General features: G+C 41.7%; 2 non-coding genes across 2 annotated transcripts; both read right to left on the minus strand.

Moving 5' to 3' along the window:
* Nucleotides 1-107, minus strand: LOC145626077 (small nucleolar RNA R71). Its single transcript, XR_014110946.1, has one exon. It is a non-coding gene; the product is annotated as a small nucleolar RNA R71 (small nucleolar RNA).
* Nucleotides 108-5,437: 5,330 nt separating this feature from the next.
* LOC145626000 (small nucleolar RNA R71) lies at nt 5,438-5,543 on the minus strand. The gene has a single exon (XR_014110888.1). It is a non-coding gene; the product is annotated as a small nucleolar RNA R71 (small nucleolar RNA).
* Between the last annotated feature and the right edge of the window lie 10,676 nt (nt 5,544-16,219).

Raw genomic sequence — 16,219 nt, forward strand, 5'->3', positions numbered from 1 at the left:
AGGCAAGAGCTTTGATTCAAGGCTTCAAACAAAAGCCATGTCAGAGCCTCTATGAAGCATGGGAGAGATATAAGGAGTGTCAAAGGGAGTGTCCTCACCATGGGAATCCAACCTATCAAGTTATTTAGATTTTCTATGGAGGCCTAAGTCCCCAAGGCTAGTCAAGCCTAGATGGATGAGCCGGAGGTCCCATCATGAATTGGATGGAAGAAGAAGTGGTGGACATCATTGAGGATGTTGTGAGGTACTATAGATATTGTCAAAATAGTGAGAGAGAATCAACTAGCAAGAGTAGATCTTTGGTGTACTCGGTTGATAATTTGAACGCAATCAACAATCTCTCCTCACAAATGGAAAACTTGGGGAAGGAAGTGAGTGCAATCAAGGAAAAATTGGAGAGTTCTTCTCCCCAAGCTTCAAGTCTTACCTCCCAATTTAAGGGGAGAGGTACTCCTTGTAACTCTCATCCCCCTCCTTCTTCTAGTAACATGCCTAGTGGTTTTTTTTTTGTGATGCGTGTGGTTCATATGATCATGATTCTAGTAATTACTCTCATGCGTTTTCGGAGAGTAATGATGATTTTGATAATAATGAGAGTGAACATGTGAACTATGTGCCAAACAATAAGAATGTGCAAAGTTTTGATAACCAAAGGGGTCAATGGAATAGGAATTACCAAAACCATGGTAATTTTGACAACTATAACCAAGGTGGTGGTTATAGGAACTAAGGGAACCAAGGTTCTCTAGGTAACCATAAAAATCCAGGTTATAGTGGCCAAAATCAAAACCAAAATTATGGTAATCAAAACCAAGGTTATGGAAATCATAATGAAGGTGGTGGTAACCATAATCAAGGTTATGGTCAAAATCAAAATAAGGATAATTGGAACAATCAAGGGAGAGGCAATTTTCAAAATAATGCTCAAAGAGGCCCTCCACTTGGATTTTCTCCAAAGACTCGAGTTGATAATTCCAATTCACAATCCTCTTCTTCTAGGAATAGTTTGGAGGAAATCATTGAAAATCAAACAAAGTTTTTAAGCACTTATATGGCCTAAGTGACAAGAAATTTTATGAGGTGATGACTCATAATAAGATGCTAGAAAACCAAATTTCTCAACTTGTCAATGCTTTGAAAGACTATGCTAGTCCTTCTTCTTTACCTTCCCAGGGCTTAGATCCCAAGAGACCCGTGAATGCTATTGTTATAATAAGTGGTAAGGTTCTTGAGGAGAGTTTTCTTAGGAAGAGTGGAACTAAGGAGGTCCCCAAGGAGGCCATGGTAGAGGATGGGAGAAATGGTGCATCTTTTAGTGAGGTTGTGATTAAGACACCTAGAGAGGTGAGAGTGCAGAAAGAAATTGTGAAACCCAAACTTCCATATCCACAAAAATTCATGAGACATAAGTTGGATGAACAATTTGGAAGATTTATTGACATGCTTAAGCAACTTCATCTTTCTCTACCTTTCACTGAAGTTGTTACCCAAATGCCCAAATATGCAAAATTCCTCAAAGACATTTTGAGTGGTAGGAGGTCTTGTGATTTGGTGGAGACGGTCAACTTGACCAAGAATTGTAGTGCAATTGTAATGAACAAGATGCCACCCAAGTTGAAAGATCCCGGAAAATTCTCTATCCTTTGTGCCATTAACAAGATGCAAATTGACAATGTCTTATGTGATTTAGGAGCTAGTGTTAGCTTAATACCATATTCGATTTATCAAATACTTGAGTTAGGGGAACTTAGGCCTTCCAAAATCACCTTGCAGTTGGCCGATATGTCAATTAAGATTCCTAAGGAGAAGGTTGAGGATGTTCCTCTGAGAGTAGGGAAGTTTGTGATTCCGGTAGATTTTGTGGTCCTTTAAATGGATGAAGATGCTACCATTCCCATTATTTTTTGTAGACCTTTTCTTGCTACCTCGGGTGCTATGATTGATGTTAAGAGTGTGAAAATTTTACTCAAGGTAGGAGAAGAGGTAATTGAATTTGACTTTAATGAAAGCATGAAGTATCCATGTTCTTCTTTAGAAAATTGCTTACTTCTCTTGATCTTGTTGTATCTTCCATGCATGAGCACTTGATCACTTCTAATGATCTTCTTGAGAAAGTCTTGTTGTTGAACAAGGATAAGATAGGTGCTCCTATCAAGGAAGAGGCAATGTATGAGGATTTGCTAAATGGAAACATTGAGGAAGTGGATGAGCATATGTGCATGAATATCTCAAGCCAAGAAGCTTTGCAAGCCGCCACTTCAAAGGAAGGTGAAGGTGTACCAATGGTTGAGGTCAAAACTCTTCCATCACACCTTAGCATCAAGGGATCAAAACTCTTCAATCACACCTTAGCATCAAGGGATCAAGGGATCCAAATTCGACCAAGAGTGATTTTCCAAATGGTTTGTAGAAGTCTCACTGAAAGATTCTCTTTGTCTTGATCTTGTTGCCTCGTTGTTTGTCCGACAACCACCTTAATTGGTGGAGCACATCGAGCTAATGACGTTAACCAAAAGCGCTACCGGGGAGGCAACCCGGTTTTCTAACCTTTTTCTTTGATTTTACAATTCTCTATACTTCCTCCTTTGAGAACTTTTCATATTTCTCTTTATTTTTGTTTGTTCTTTTTATCCTAAATACCATGAGTTAGGATCGGAGAAAATTTCCAAAAATTTTGGTGCTACTTCAAGATTTCATGAGGTTTGGTTAAGCTTAGAGGAAAGGGTTCGTTAAGGGTATATGTTTTCGTGTTTGCATTCCCATCGATTTTTATTCATGTTCAAACATATTTTGAATTGTTTCTTATGAAGTTTTTTAGTACTTGATCATGACTTTTGATAGGAACGGTGAGAAAGCAAACACAAAATAACCATTAAAGGTGTTATTATTTTTAGAGCGTTCCCATATTGTATGTGGTGCACACGCACCAAGCAGCGCGCACACATCGCAAAGATCACTTATGGGCGCAGGTCTACCAGCCGCGGGCGCAGGTTTACAGGCCGCGAGCGCGGGTGTCTGTTGACCTAAAATACCAAAATCCGACCAGGAACTCCCAGCCGGCTAACCGCGGGGTACCCGCGGGCGCGACCTTCTGTTGCACGCATGCACCAGCTGGCAGTCCTTATAACCCCAAAACGCACCATACTCTTTCAATTCTCTCATTTTTTCCATCCTAAAACCCTATACCCTCTCTTGCAATATGATGAGTGGCATTTATGCCACTCTTATATCCTTTTTCCTTAAGGATTCTCCCCTCATTTGCACTTGTTTGGCCTTTTATCTAAGCATTTTTACTTAGTTTTGCATCCTCTTTTCTTTATCCTTTATCTTCCCTTTTCTTAGTCTTCTCGCTTTGTTCTTATTGTGATTTTCATGCTTATGCTTTGTAGGAACCATCGGGATTTTCAAGAGGAGGAAGCTAAGCTCAAGGGAAGCTGGAGGAAGCATGATTCAGAAGAGGTTCGGCCGAACCTCCTAAAGGTGTGGCCTAACCAAGGTGTGACTGAACCTGCTCAGTGGTTCGGCCGAACGTTCAGGCAGGGGCAAGACGAAATTTGGCAGTTTTGCAGGAGTTGCCGAACCACAGGAGTTCGACCAGACCAGGATCAGGGAGGTTCGACCGAACCTACCCATGGTTCGGCCGAACCTACCCTGTAGTCCGGTCGAACCTACCCTGTAGTCCGGCCGAACCTTCCCATTTGTTCGGTCGGACCTCTCCTTTTATCAGCTGGCTTTGTACGGACTATATAAGTCCCATCTTAGAACGTTTTGAAGATTAGATTAACTTAGTTTTAATTTTTCTACATTTTAGCTTAATCTAGAGAGGGAAACACTATTAGTTTTCATTGGTAGAGAGAGAAAGTGTGGTTTTCTTCATTGATGAACTTGGATTTTGAAGAAGGATTTTTGTTCAATCCTTTTTAGACCTTCATCTTCACTTAATGAGCAATCTCTTACTCTTTCTCTTTACCTTTGTTTTTTATTTTGCTTATTTGCTTTGATTTTTCTTCTTTGCTTATTAATCATGTTGATGCTTATTGATTTGATGATTGATATTATTTTCAATATGATTTGTGAGTAGTCACCTAGCCAAGGGTATGGGGATGGTGTAGTTGCTAATTGTTCGTGCTTATAATGTTGGGGTTATGTTAATGGTGATTAAAGTCTTTGCATGCTTGATATTCTTTGGTCTTTCTTGCAAGTGCACATTGGTAGTTGATCAAAGATGAGTCTTTACTAACAAGTAACGGAAGTTGACTTAGTTGAGATTCATTACTATCGATAATTCTTTGTTTGCACCTTCTAATATATGGTTCTAAGATGGAAACATAAAGGCTATGTTAGGAGAAACCAATTAACCCCGGAAGGCGGTTAGATTGGACCCCTTTACTTCGGTATTCATGCATGTTTAGTTTACCATTGATATGCTACTTTGTTATTGCATGATCAAGCGTCAACTTCACCTACCCATTTCCCTTGGTGCCTAAGCTATATTAATTTTAATCCATTTCGTTCTTAGTTTAACCTTCTAGTTATTCACACTTCTTGTTTTGAGATAGCTTAGACCCTAGGTAATGAATGCAGTGCTTAAGCATTTCTCCCTGTCAGTAGAGCGTTATAAATTCATTTGATTTAGGTGTAGTCGCTCAACGACACGATTATTGCCTTGTCAAATTGGCGCCATTGCCGGGGAGACGGTTTTCATTGCTATTTCATTGCTTGTTTGAGACTATCTCATCTTTATTTGTTGGTGTTTGCTACTTTTGTTACTTGTCAGTGCTTACGTTCTTCTTAGCTTTGTTGTATGAACAGAGGACGAACCCGCTCAAGATCTTTGATTCCCATCGATCCAGAGCTAGAGAGGTCTTTGTCCCTACTTCGAAGAGAAGAAAGAGCAAGGAGTAGAAATTCCCACACTCCAACGAGAGGAGTAAGAGATTAGAAGATACTCCACCCTCTTCACCCTCAAGTGAAGAATTAGATAGCCCTAAATCATCTTCGAGTTCAGAAATCAACCCTTTCTCAACCTATAAGTTTGAGAGTGAAGAAGGTTCTAAAATGGGAGAGAATACGCCTTTGAGTCGTCTTGGGGCCCCCGAAGCTTTTAGAGCGCAAAGTGGGATCCTAACTCCTACTACTCAAGCCAACAATTTCGAAATCAAGCCTAATTTGATTGCTTTGATTGAGAGGAAACAATTCTCGGGTGGAAAGTTCTAGAGTCCTCATGAGCACCTAAAAGAGTTTGAGAAATATTGTGACACAATAAAGGCCAATGGAGTGACTCAAGAATATATTCGCCTGAAAATGTTTCCATTTTCGCTAATTGGGAGAGGTCTAGAATGGCTAGAGAAGGAGGTGCCCCCTAATTCTCTCACAACATGGGACCAAGTGACTATGGCTTTCTTGAGTAGGTTTTATAACCATAGGAAGACCGCCGAGGCTCGGTCTTTGATTCAAGGTTTTCGCCAAAAGAGTGGTGAGTCTCTAAGTGCGGCATGGGAACGATACAAAGAGCTTCAACGTTAATGCCCACACCATGGGATACCCAAGTATCAACTCATTCACACTTTCTATGGAGGTCTCACACCTCAAGAAAGAACAAGCCTAGACGCCGCGGCCGGTGGTCCAATCATGAACAAAGGAGAGCATGAAGTGGAGTGTATTATAGATGAAGCCGCAAAGCACTATGATGATTGGTATGAAGGAGAAAGGGATGCTACTTCTAGCAAGGGCGTTTATGCATTGGAGCAAGCCAACGCAATCAACAACCTTTCTACCCAAATCTCCAAAATGACCAAGCAAATGGATGAATTGATGAAAGAAAGGTCCAACCCTCATGGTAATACCTCCCCTTCAACCAAGGGAGGCAATGGTATGGATACTTCCTCCCCCTCTTCTTACAATACAATGCCCCAAGGATGCATGTTTTGTTCTAATTGTGAAACCTATGATCATGATACCTCTCATTGTGTATATGCTTGTGAAGTTCAACCCCCTTCCCATGAACATGATGGTAATATGAAAAATGTCAATGCTATGAATTTTGCTCCTAGAATGGGAAATGTAGGAAACTTGAGGCCAAACTTAAATCAAATGGGGAATTGGAATCAAGGTGGAAACCGTGGTTGGAACCGAAGTGGTGGTGGTTATGATAACCAATACCATGGTGGGGGAGGCCCTTCCAATTTCAATGGAAGAGGCTACTCTAACCAAAGGGCGTATGGTAATCAAAACCAACAACCTAATTCCCGATACCATGACCATCAAAATCAAAATTTTGGTGACCAAGGTAACATGGGAAATAATCAACAAAGCAATGTTCCTAACCAAGGCACCGGAGGCAATAGGGGCCAATTTGTTTCTAACTATGCCCAAACTAATAGGCCTCCGGGTTTCCATCAACCCTAACTTCCTCCACCTCAACAACCTCTTCAAATTGAAGCCCCTCCAATAGATCCCGTGATGGCTAAATTAGATGCTCTTTTAAAAATGCGTGAGGAAGATCAAAAGAAACATGAAGAGGCCCAAAATCAAACCAATGCTCATATGAAAATGCTTGAGACCCAAATTGCTCAACTTGCATCTAATTCATCCCCTTCTTCTTCTTCTTCTTCTTCTTCTTCTTCTTCTTCTTCTTCTTCTTCTTCTCACATCCCAAGTCAAGGAGTCAACCCAAAACCTTTGTATGCCGTGACAACAAGGAGTGGGAAGGTAGTAGGGAGTGACCCTTTAATTGAGGAAGAACCCCAAGAAGAGGTGGAGTTAGAGAATGAGGGTGAAAAACCCAATGAGCCATTGAGTGTTGAAAAGGAAAAACATGTTGAGGTTCCCAAGGAATAAGAAGCCACCCCCTTGCCCCTAAATCGCCAACCTAGAGAGGAGAAGCTACCCTTTCCACAACGATTTGTGATAGCTAAACTTGATGCCCAATTTGGGAAGTTTTTGGAAGTCATTAACAATTTGCATATCTCCGTCCCTTTTGTTGATGCTATAAAGAAAATGCCTCACTATTCCAAATTTTTGAAAGATCTTTTGAGTGGGAGAAGGGAGTGTGAGACGGTGAGTTTGACCGCCAATTGTAGTGCAATTCTTTCCAACAAACTACCTACCAAATTGAAAGATCCGGGTAACTTTTCCATCCCTTGTTCTATCAATGGCATTGAATTTGATAAAGCCTTGTGTGATTTAGGAGCAAGTGTGAGTCTCATGCCCTATTCCGTCTACCAAAAGCTTAGTGTAGGAACCCTCTCTCCCACTAACATTACTCTTCAACTAGCGGACCGTTCCGTTAAGTTCCCCATGGGCAAAGTTGAGGACATTCCCCTTAGGGTAGGAAAGTTCACATTCCCCGTGGATTTCTATGTGCTAGAGATGGATGAGGATGAGAGGATTCCTATAATTTTGGGTAGGCCATTTCTAGCTACTTCTAGAGCTATCATCGATGTGAAGGAGGGGAAGATATCCTTGAAAATTGACAATGATTCTATTGAGTTTGATTTGAATAATGTCATGCAACAACCCTCCTCAAGTGATGAATGCTTTAGGCTAGATGTTCTTGATACGGTTCTTGATGAATTTTCTCGCTCCCACTTGCATGCTACTGATGATCCTCTTGAAAGTGTTTTGTTGAATGAATCAAAGATAGGTACTCACGAAGAAGACATACAATTCTATGAGGATTTGCTTGAGGAAAGCAAGAAGGAGTGCAAGGGCGCGAGCATGGAAGAAGAGGCTCCTTACATTCATGACCTCTTTCAAGTTGAAGAAAGAGAAGAGAGCCCCAATGGTAAAGGAGCACCAAAGGTAGACTTGAAACCTCTACCTTTGGGCTTGAGATATGCATTTCTTGGTCCCGATGAGTCTTTCCCCGTGATTATAAATTCTAACCTAACGGAGGAGCAAACCTCCCTCTTGATCAATGTTTTTGAGAAAACACAAGAAAGCTTTGGGTTATACCATTGATGATATCAAAGGTATTAGTCCATCTTTATGTATGCACAAAATTGATCTAGAGGGAGATGCCAAACCCGTTAGGCAAAGGCAAAGAAAGCTTAACCCTTCCATGCAAGAGGTTGTGCGGAAGGAAGTGGCTAAGCTTCTTGATGCGGGAATTATTTACCCAATTGCTCATAGTGATTGGGTATCTCCTGGCAAGTTGTGCCTAAGAAAGGGGGCATGACGGTAGTGAAAAATGATCATGATCAACTAGTACCCACTAGACTTGTTACCGGTTGGCGAATGTGTATTGACTATAGCCAACTTAACACAAGTACATGCAAAGATCATTTTCCACTACCGTTCATTGATCAAATGTTGGAAAGGCTTACAAAGCATTCCTTTTATTGTTTCCTTAATGGTTACTTGGGATTTTTCCAAATCCCGATTGACCCCAAGGATCAAGAGAAGACGACTTTCACATGCCCCTACGGTGTACTTATGCGTATCGTAGGATGCCTTTCGGGCTTTGTAATGCCCCCGCAACATTCCAACGTTGCATGATGTCCATTTTTAGTGATATGATTGAGGATGAGATAGAAGTCATCATGGATGACTTCTCCGTTGGAGGAGCCACCTATGAAGATTGTCTATCTAATTTATCTCGTTGCTTAGAAAGGTGTGAGAGGGCTAACCTCGTGTTGAATTGGGAAAAATGCCACTTTATGGTGGAAAGCGGGATTGTTCTTGGGCACAAAATTTCCCATGCCGGCGTTGAGGTTGATAGAGCCAAGGTTGAGGTCATCGAAAAACTTCCTCCCCCCACCAACGTGAGGGAAGTGAGGTCTTTTCTAGGCCATGCCGGGTTCTATCGGCGCTTTATTAAAGATTTTTATATGATCTCTAAGCCTCTCACATCCTTATTGCAACAAGATAAGGAGTTTGTGTTTGATGATGCTTGTCATAAGTCCTTTTGTAGGTTGAAAGAAGCCCTTTGCACCGCTCCTATTGTCTAAGGTCCGGATTGGTCTCTTTCATTTGAGCTCATGTGCGATGCAAGCGACGAGGCCATTGGATCGGTTCTTGGACAACGAAAGGATGGGAAACTTCATGTCATACATTATTTGTCTAAAACTCTCAATGATGCCTAACGAAACTACACAACTACCGAGAAGGAGTTCCTAGCGGTTATCCATTCATTCGAGAAGTTTAGAACCTACCTCATTGGTTCTAAGACAATTGTGTATACCGACCACTCGGCTCTCAAATATTTGATAAGGAAGAAGGAAGCTAAACCAAGGTTGTTGAGATGGGTTTTAGTCCTCCAAGACTTCGATTATGAGATGAGAGACAAGAAGGGAGTCGAGAATGTGGTGGCGGATCACCTCTCAAGGTTGGGCGGTGCAAGGTTTGAAGATGATGGTTTGCCAATAGAGGACGCTCTAAGAGATGATGTGCTTTATGTCCTTGAAGTGAAATCGGAGCCGTGGTATGCGGATATTGTGAATTACTTAGCTTGTAGTGCCATACCGCCGGATTTCACTTCACAACAACGTCGAAAACTCAAGCATGAGGCCAAGAGATACATTTGGGATGATCCCACTTTATTGAAAAGAGGGGTCGATGGTTTGTTGAGGAAATGCGTCCCCAACGACGAGGTTCAAAGTGTTCTCCATATGTGCCACTCTTCTCCTTGTGGTGGGCATATGAGTGCTCAAAAGACCGCCTCAAAGATCCTTCAATCTATGCTCTTTTGGCCATCTCTATTCAAGGATGCGTGGATATTTGTTAAAACTTGTGATAGATGTCAACGGATGGGGAATATTTCTAGAAGGGATGAAATGCCGTAAAACCCCATCCTTGAGCTTGAAGTTTTTGATGTGTGGGCTATAGACTTCATGGGCCCTTTCATTTCTTCACATGGGAACAAGTATATTTTGGTCGCCGTTGACTATGACTCTAAGTGGGCGGAGGCCGTGGCTTCTTCAAGAAAGTGATCTTCCCGAGATTTGGTGTTCCAAGAGCAATAATTAGTGATGGGGGATCACATTTCAAGCACCACACCTTCGTTCGACTACTTGATAAGTATTGGGTGTCTCACAAGCGAGGGCTTGCTTACCACCCTCAAACGAGTGGCCAAGCGGAGGTCACCAATAGAGAGCTCAAGGTGATTTTGGAGAAGACGGTTGCTAGGACAAGGAAGCATTGGTCCTCCAAACTCATTGATTCACTATGGGCTTATAAGACCGCCTTCAAAACTCCAACAGGGACCACTCCCTACAAGCTTGTCTATGGGAAAAATTGTCATTTTCCCGTGGAAATGGAGCATCGAACGCATTGGGCAATCAAGCAAATCAACTTTGATCTCCATAGTGCGGGTGAGCAAAGGCTTCTAGAGCTACATGAGTTAGAGGAGTTGAGGATGAATGCCTACGATAGCGCAAGCATGTATAAGGCGCGGACTAAGGCTTGGCACGATGCTCAAATTGTCAATAAGGAATTCGTTAAAGGCCAAAAAGTCCTCCTATTCAACTCCCGCTTGAAGCTTTTCCCGGGCCAACTTAGGTCAAGGTGGAGTGGGCCGTACATTGTCACGGAAGTGTTTCCATATGGAGCCTACGAAATCTCCTAAGACGGCCACTCTCCTTTCAAAGTCAACGGTCACCGTCTCAAGCTCTATTATGAAGGATTCCCAAGTGATGAACCGATTTCTGTGACACTTCTTGATGTGCATCGTCAATTTGACCCTCCTTGATCAACTCAAGGAACGTCGAGCTAACGACGTTAACCAAAAGCGCTCCCGGGAGGCAACCCGAGTCTCTAACCCTTTTCTACTTTTTCTTTTCATGTTGCTTCTATTTTTCCATCTCTAACTTTGGATTGTTGGGATTTTTGAGTTTTCATTGTGCTTGGGTTTTTGATATACTTTGCATCTAGCATGATTTTATGGTGTTTAGATGTGTGTTAAGGACTATTTTTACTTGCGTGATTCTTTATGGGAGTTTGGCCGAACCACTTTATGTTCGGCCACTGCAGCATTTTCAAGGATTTATGGCAACATTCTGCCAAAAACAAAAATATTTCATTCTGGCAGAAGGTTCGACCGAACCCCTGGTAGGTTCGACCGAACTTATCTTGTAGTGCGGCCGAACTTTCCTGGGTTCGATCACTCCTTAATTTTTAGAAAATTTCAGTAACTTTCTGCCAGAATTTGCAAACTTGAAGTTCCAGCATAGGTTCGACCGAACCCCTAGATGGTTCGACCGAACTTATACTGTAGTGCGGACGAACTTTCCTGGGTTCGGTCACTCCTCTCTTTTTGCGATTTTGCTGGAACTTCCTGCCCGGATTTCAGAAAGTTGAGTTTTGGCAATGGTTCGAACGAACCAAAGGGGAGTTCGACCGAACTTTCATTGTGGTTCGACCGAACATACCCTTGGTTCGGCCGAACCTCTCTTCAGATTTGAAAAAAAAAGCTGCTGCCATAAGTTCTATTTTGTTGTATTTTCGTGACCACCACTCCCATTTTCGTCACCTACCTCTTTCTTCTCCTTCTCACTCTAAACCTCCATTACACCTCCCCTTAAAACCTCAAATCTCCATCAAAATCACTCCAATCTTCACCCTTTCTCACTTATTTTCCATCCTCTACTAAATTTCTACAATCTCCACCAAAAATTCCCCACAAAAAAACCCCATCTTTCCATTTTCCCCAATTTCAAGGGTTTAGGTGCTTTGGTGTTTTTGGGTTTTTACTTCCTTCCAATCAATTGTGTTATGTTTTTCCTAGCTTTTGCAAGTTTATTTCTTTAAGTTCTTATAGTTTTACCATGTTTTACATATTTAAGTATGAATTGTGGTATTATTGAAATTGTTAGTAATAACTTGTTTGATTCATGTGGTTCTTTGGATTGACTTGTTGCAATTGATTGGTTTTTTATAGTAGAACATGTTGTTATGATGATTATTCATGTTTGCCTTGGTTTTATTTTGATCTCAATGTCTTTTCTTAAGATTGTTGATTTCATACTAGGGTGTTCATGTTACCATTTTATGATTGAGAAATGCATGAGTTGTATGTTGTTGGAGATTGTTATTCATTGTTTTGGTTTGATTTTGATGGTTTGATGAATGGATATCATGAAAATAAGGGGACATCATGCCAAATTTCACCTAGACTTTGTTATGACTAATATAGGAATGACATAGGAATTCTTATTCAAACCTTGGTTTAAATGTATTCATGCATGCCTTGAATTGTATACTCTCATGCATACACTTTTACCTTGGCTAGCTACTTGGCTTCTTATGTCATTTCTTATCAATTTGTTCTAATGATATGCTCTTGGTGAATTTGTAGAATCAAGATGTTCGGCAAGGGAAAAGGAAAGTCAAAGAGGAAGAGGGTGGGAGAATCTTCAGGACCGCAATTCCCACCTCCTCCCGGCATCAATGATCATGGAATTATTGCTTCGAACGAGCAATTTTGGCCCATATATGAATCACTCGTCAAGCGTCCGATTCGGTCTACAAGATTCTTTTCCCCTCAAACTTTGAGGAAGCTGGGAATATTGGATGAGGTAACAAGGTTGGCTCAAAACTTTGTATGGGGTGACTTCATTCACCTCCACGCTCACACTTACGAGCGTGTGACTTTAGAATTCCTTGCCTCTCTTCGCAAGGAAGTTTTTGAGCCGGAAGATGTCGATGAGGATCCTCAACTCATGATTCACTTCAGAATGTTCAACGAGGATCACTCTCTAACGGAAAGTGATCGAAATGAGATCTTCTTTTGGCACGCCACCGACCTTGATCACCCGTCCGAAATGACCTCCTCTCACCGCATTCCTTACAACGAGCAAGAGTGGTGGCGGAGTATCACAAACAAGGATAGGTTCCAAACCAATACCTCAAAGGTCAACAACATCATTCATATAGCCTTGAGGTATTTTGTACGGCTTCTCCAATATGCTGTGTTCTTCAAAGCCAACCTCGGCTCCATGGTAAAAGACGAGGTTGCTTGCCTATTCTTGGCCGATAATCCTCAACGGCTCAAATTTCAATGCTCCTCCACCTTCATCCAACGACTCTTGGATACTAGGGACAACCGTCTCGGTGATGAGATATTTATGGGTGGCATGATTACTATCATTGCTCTTTCTTTGAAGAATAGAGCATACAAAGATCAAATTGAATTGCTCCCACCCGTGCACCAAACCCGAGAAGAGCTCACCGACGAGTTCCCTCCCTATGCTCTTTCCATAAGCGCCCTCCGTCACAGCTGCTTCCTCAACTACACTAATAGCAAGCGTCGTTTCATCCTCTTGGTCGATAGGGAGATCGAATGGTGTGTCCTCCCGGACCCCGACCTCACTACGGTGGACTACTCCGCTCCTCTAAAATGGAAGATCCCTCAGCAAAACATCCCCAATGAGCTGAGGCGAACTAGAGCCCGGGGTGGAGTTCCTCAACCTCCACCGGTCCTCCATCAAGAGCAAATCATTCCCCCCCTTAGCGATGGAGGTGAGGCATCTTCTTCTTCTTCCATTCCTCCTTTTGATTTCAATGGCCTTTGTAGTACCCTCGATGATATCCGTCAAGACAATCAAGCTTCCATTGATCAATGGGGGTACTACGCGAGGGCAAATTATGACAATCTTGTTCAAGCGCGCTATGTCAACTTCCCTTACCACCCTCCTCAAGACGCTCTGGTCAATCATTTGGGACCCTATGACCCTCAACACCCCACCCCCCCCCCTTGCTACGCCTATTAGGAAGGTCCCATCGACCTTACCCAACGCGTTGGCACCCCCCCATACGACCCCTATCGTCCGGGTGGCTGTGAACCGGCTTATGACCTGGCATCCACATCCACCCCCGCTCCTTTTGATGGTGGTTAGGGTGCCCAAGGGTGGCCCTATGAGCACTTTAACCAACCCTTCCACCCTTTCATGGACACTCTCGGGTTTGATCCTAATAACCCCCCTCAACCTAGGGGGCGAGGAGATGATAACCAGTGATGAGGGATCTTTTCCCTCCCCCCCCCCCCTCGATCTTCTCACTTGTCACTTTTGCTCGGGACGAGAAAAATAATAGTGTGGGGGAGGATGTCCTTTTGGTTGGTTGAAGTGTACATAGGAAGGTAGAGTGGTAGGGTAGTTGCTTGCACATAAAGAGGATAGTGAGGATAGTGGCCTTGTGGTATTGATGTGGCGTTGTAAAGGTGGTGATGATGTTGGTGATGTTTTGAAGGTGATGTGATGAGATGGTGATGTTGTGATGATATTGATGTGGTGATGTGATGATGATGATGATGTTTTATGATTATTTTTGCTGATTTCTGATGATTTTCTTTGATGATTCCTGAGTTTTTGTAGGTGAAGATGCTCCCGAGAAAAAAAAATCCAAATTTCCCGAAAATCCAAATCCCCTTAATCCAAACTTTGTAGATAGCTTTTTATTTATTATTTTTTTTTCTTCTTTTTGTTTATTTCTTTAGTCTTTTTCTTTGTTTTCTAACCTTTTCTTGTTTTGTTGTAGTTTCTTTTGTTTGGCTCATCTTTGTTGAAGCTTGAAGCGGTTATGTAGGACGTTAAGGAGCAACTCTAGCTCCCTTGGTGAGATTGAATATATTACCTTGTCTTATATTTCAATCGGCATTTGGTGAGACCTTTCCTCTCTTTCTTTTTCTTTTTCTTTGAGTGCTTAGTTTAGGTCTAGTTTAGGAAGAGTTGAATGGTTCGAGGTTGATAGATTTTGGTTCCAAGGAACCTAGGGTCGTTGATGTTGATATCAACAATCACTTGGACGTCGATTGGGATTTATTTGATTTACATGCCTCGATTATGAACCTTTTTAATTTCTTCCTCCTTTTTGTGTGTTTTTCTTGTTCTCTTTTGTGTAACAAGCATGACTATGGCAAGTTGAAATATTTTTGATGTGGATTTGCTCATTCATTTGGATTCGAGAATTTGTGTGCCTTTTTTATGACATGACTTTGAATGCTTACCTTCCTAGTTGATGAGGGTTTACACGGTTTAAGAATGCTTATTAAGGTTGAATTAGACACATTATAAGCTAAGGTAGCTCGGTTTAGAACTTTTGATGACGTTTGAACCCCCTAGTTCACGGGAAAGTGGTAAGATGGTGTTGCTCTCCGTAGTGAATAGGATTCCCTTGGTTGGTATTTGCTTATTTTTATCCCGTGTGAGCGTCATTTGTTTTAGCCTTCATAATTCTTGTGAGCGGCGCTTTGGATCCTTAACTATGCATGTCTTAATCTTTGTGTTGGTATTTAGCTCCCGAGATCGTGACCAAACAACTTTAAAGGAGGAAGAGGGCATTTCTTCTCATTTTTCTTTGTTTTCTTTGTGTTTTGTTACAAATTTGGTTTTCATTTTTACATCCACCCAGTTGCTAACCAATTTGGGCCTCATTCCCCTTTCTTGATCTAGCCATATTACAAACCTATCGGCCTATGTTCTACCAACCCTTGTAGTTAGTGAAGCATTGGCTTTTGAGGTTCGAATTCGAGAGTGTTGGTTTTAGGGCAAGAAAGTTGTGAATATTGGTTCAAGTGAGATTTTGAAAGTTGTTCATGAAAGAAAAAATTTGCAAAAAGTTTGTGAGGAAGGATGCAACGTATGAAGTCCAAAAGAAAAAAAACAGAGAAAAAAAAAAGGAGAAAAAAAAGGGGAGAATAAAAAAAAAGAAAGAAAAGTTGAAAAAAAAAAAGAAAAGAAAGAGAAAATGATGAGAGAAATGAAGTAATGTTGTGAAATTTTGTATTGAAGGTTGTAATTTGAATTTAGGTTCAATTCTTAGGTTGTTCTTGAGAGATGGCCACTCTTTTGCTTCACTTAGGATTTGCCACCAAAATTTTCAAATTAATTCCCAACCTTAACCCCTAGCCATGACATTACAACCCAAGTTAAGACCCTTGGACTTGGAGAAGTGCGGTCAAAGAACGGTGGAGGGAGATAGATTTCAACCCTATGGAAAGAGTGTGCATAGTTGAGATGTCGGGATAACCTTATGACTCCACATAAAATTTCTTTTTCCGGTTCCCTCGAGGAATCATGAGGAGCTAACTTGGGGATGATTTGAAGCTAGTGGAGAGAACGCGGACCGTCTTGGTTGGAGCTAGGGCAGAGGATGAAATCATTAGTTCTCTACGCTTAGCTTAATTTTGTCTCCTTCAACCATGAGCATCTTAGAACGTGTTCCCCCTCTTTGAGTTGAGAAAAGTAAGCATTCTTTGATTCATGTCCCTATGTTAGAGTCC

The sequence above is a fragment of the Chenopodium album genome, chromosome 3, assembly GCF_948465745.1.
Source record: "Chenopodium album chromosome 3, dcCheAlbu1.1, whole genome shotgun sequence".
NCBI classification, from domain to species: domain Eukaryota; kingdom Viridiplantae; phylum Streptophyta; class Magnoliopsida; order Caryophyllales; family Amaranthaceae; genus Chenopodium; species Chenopodium album.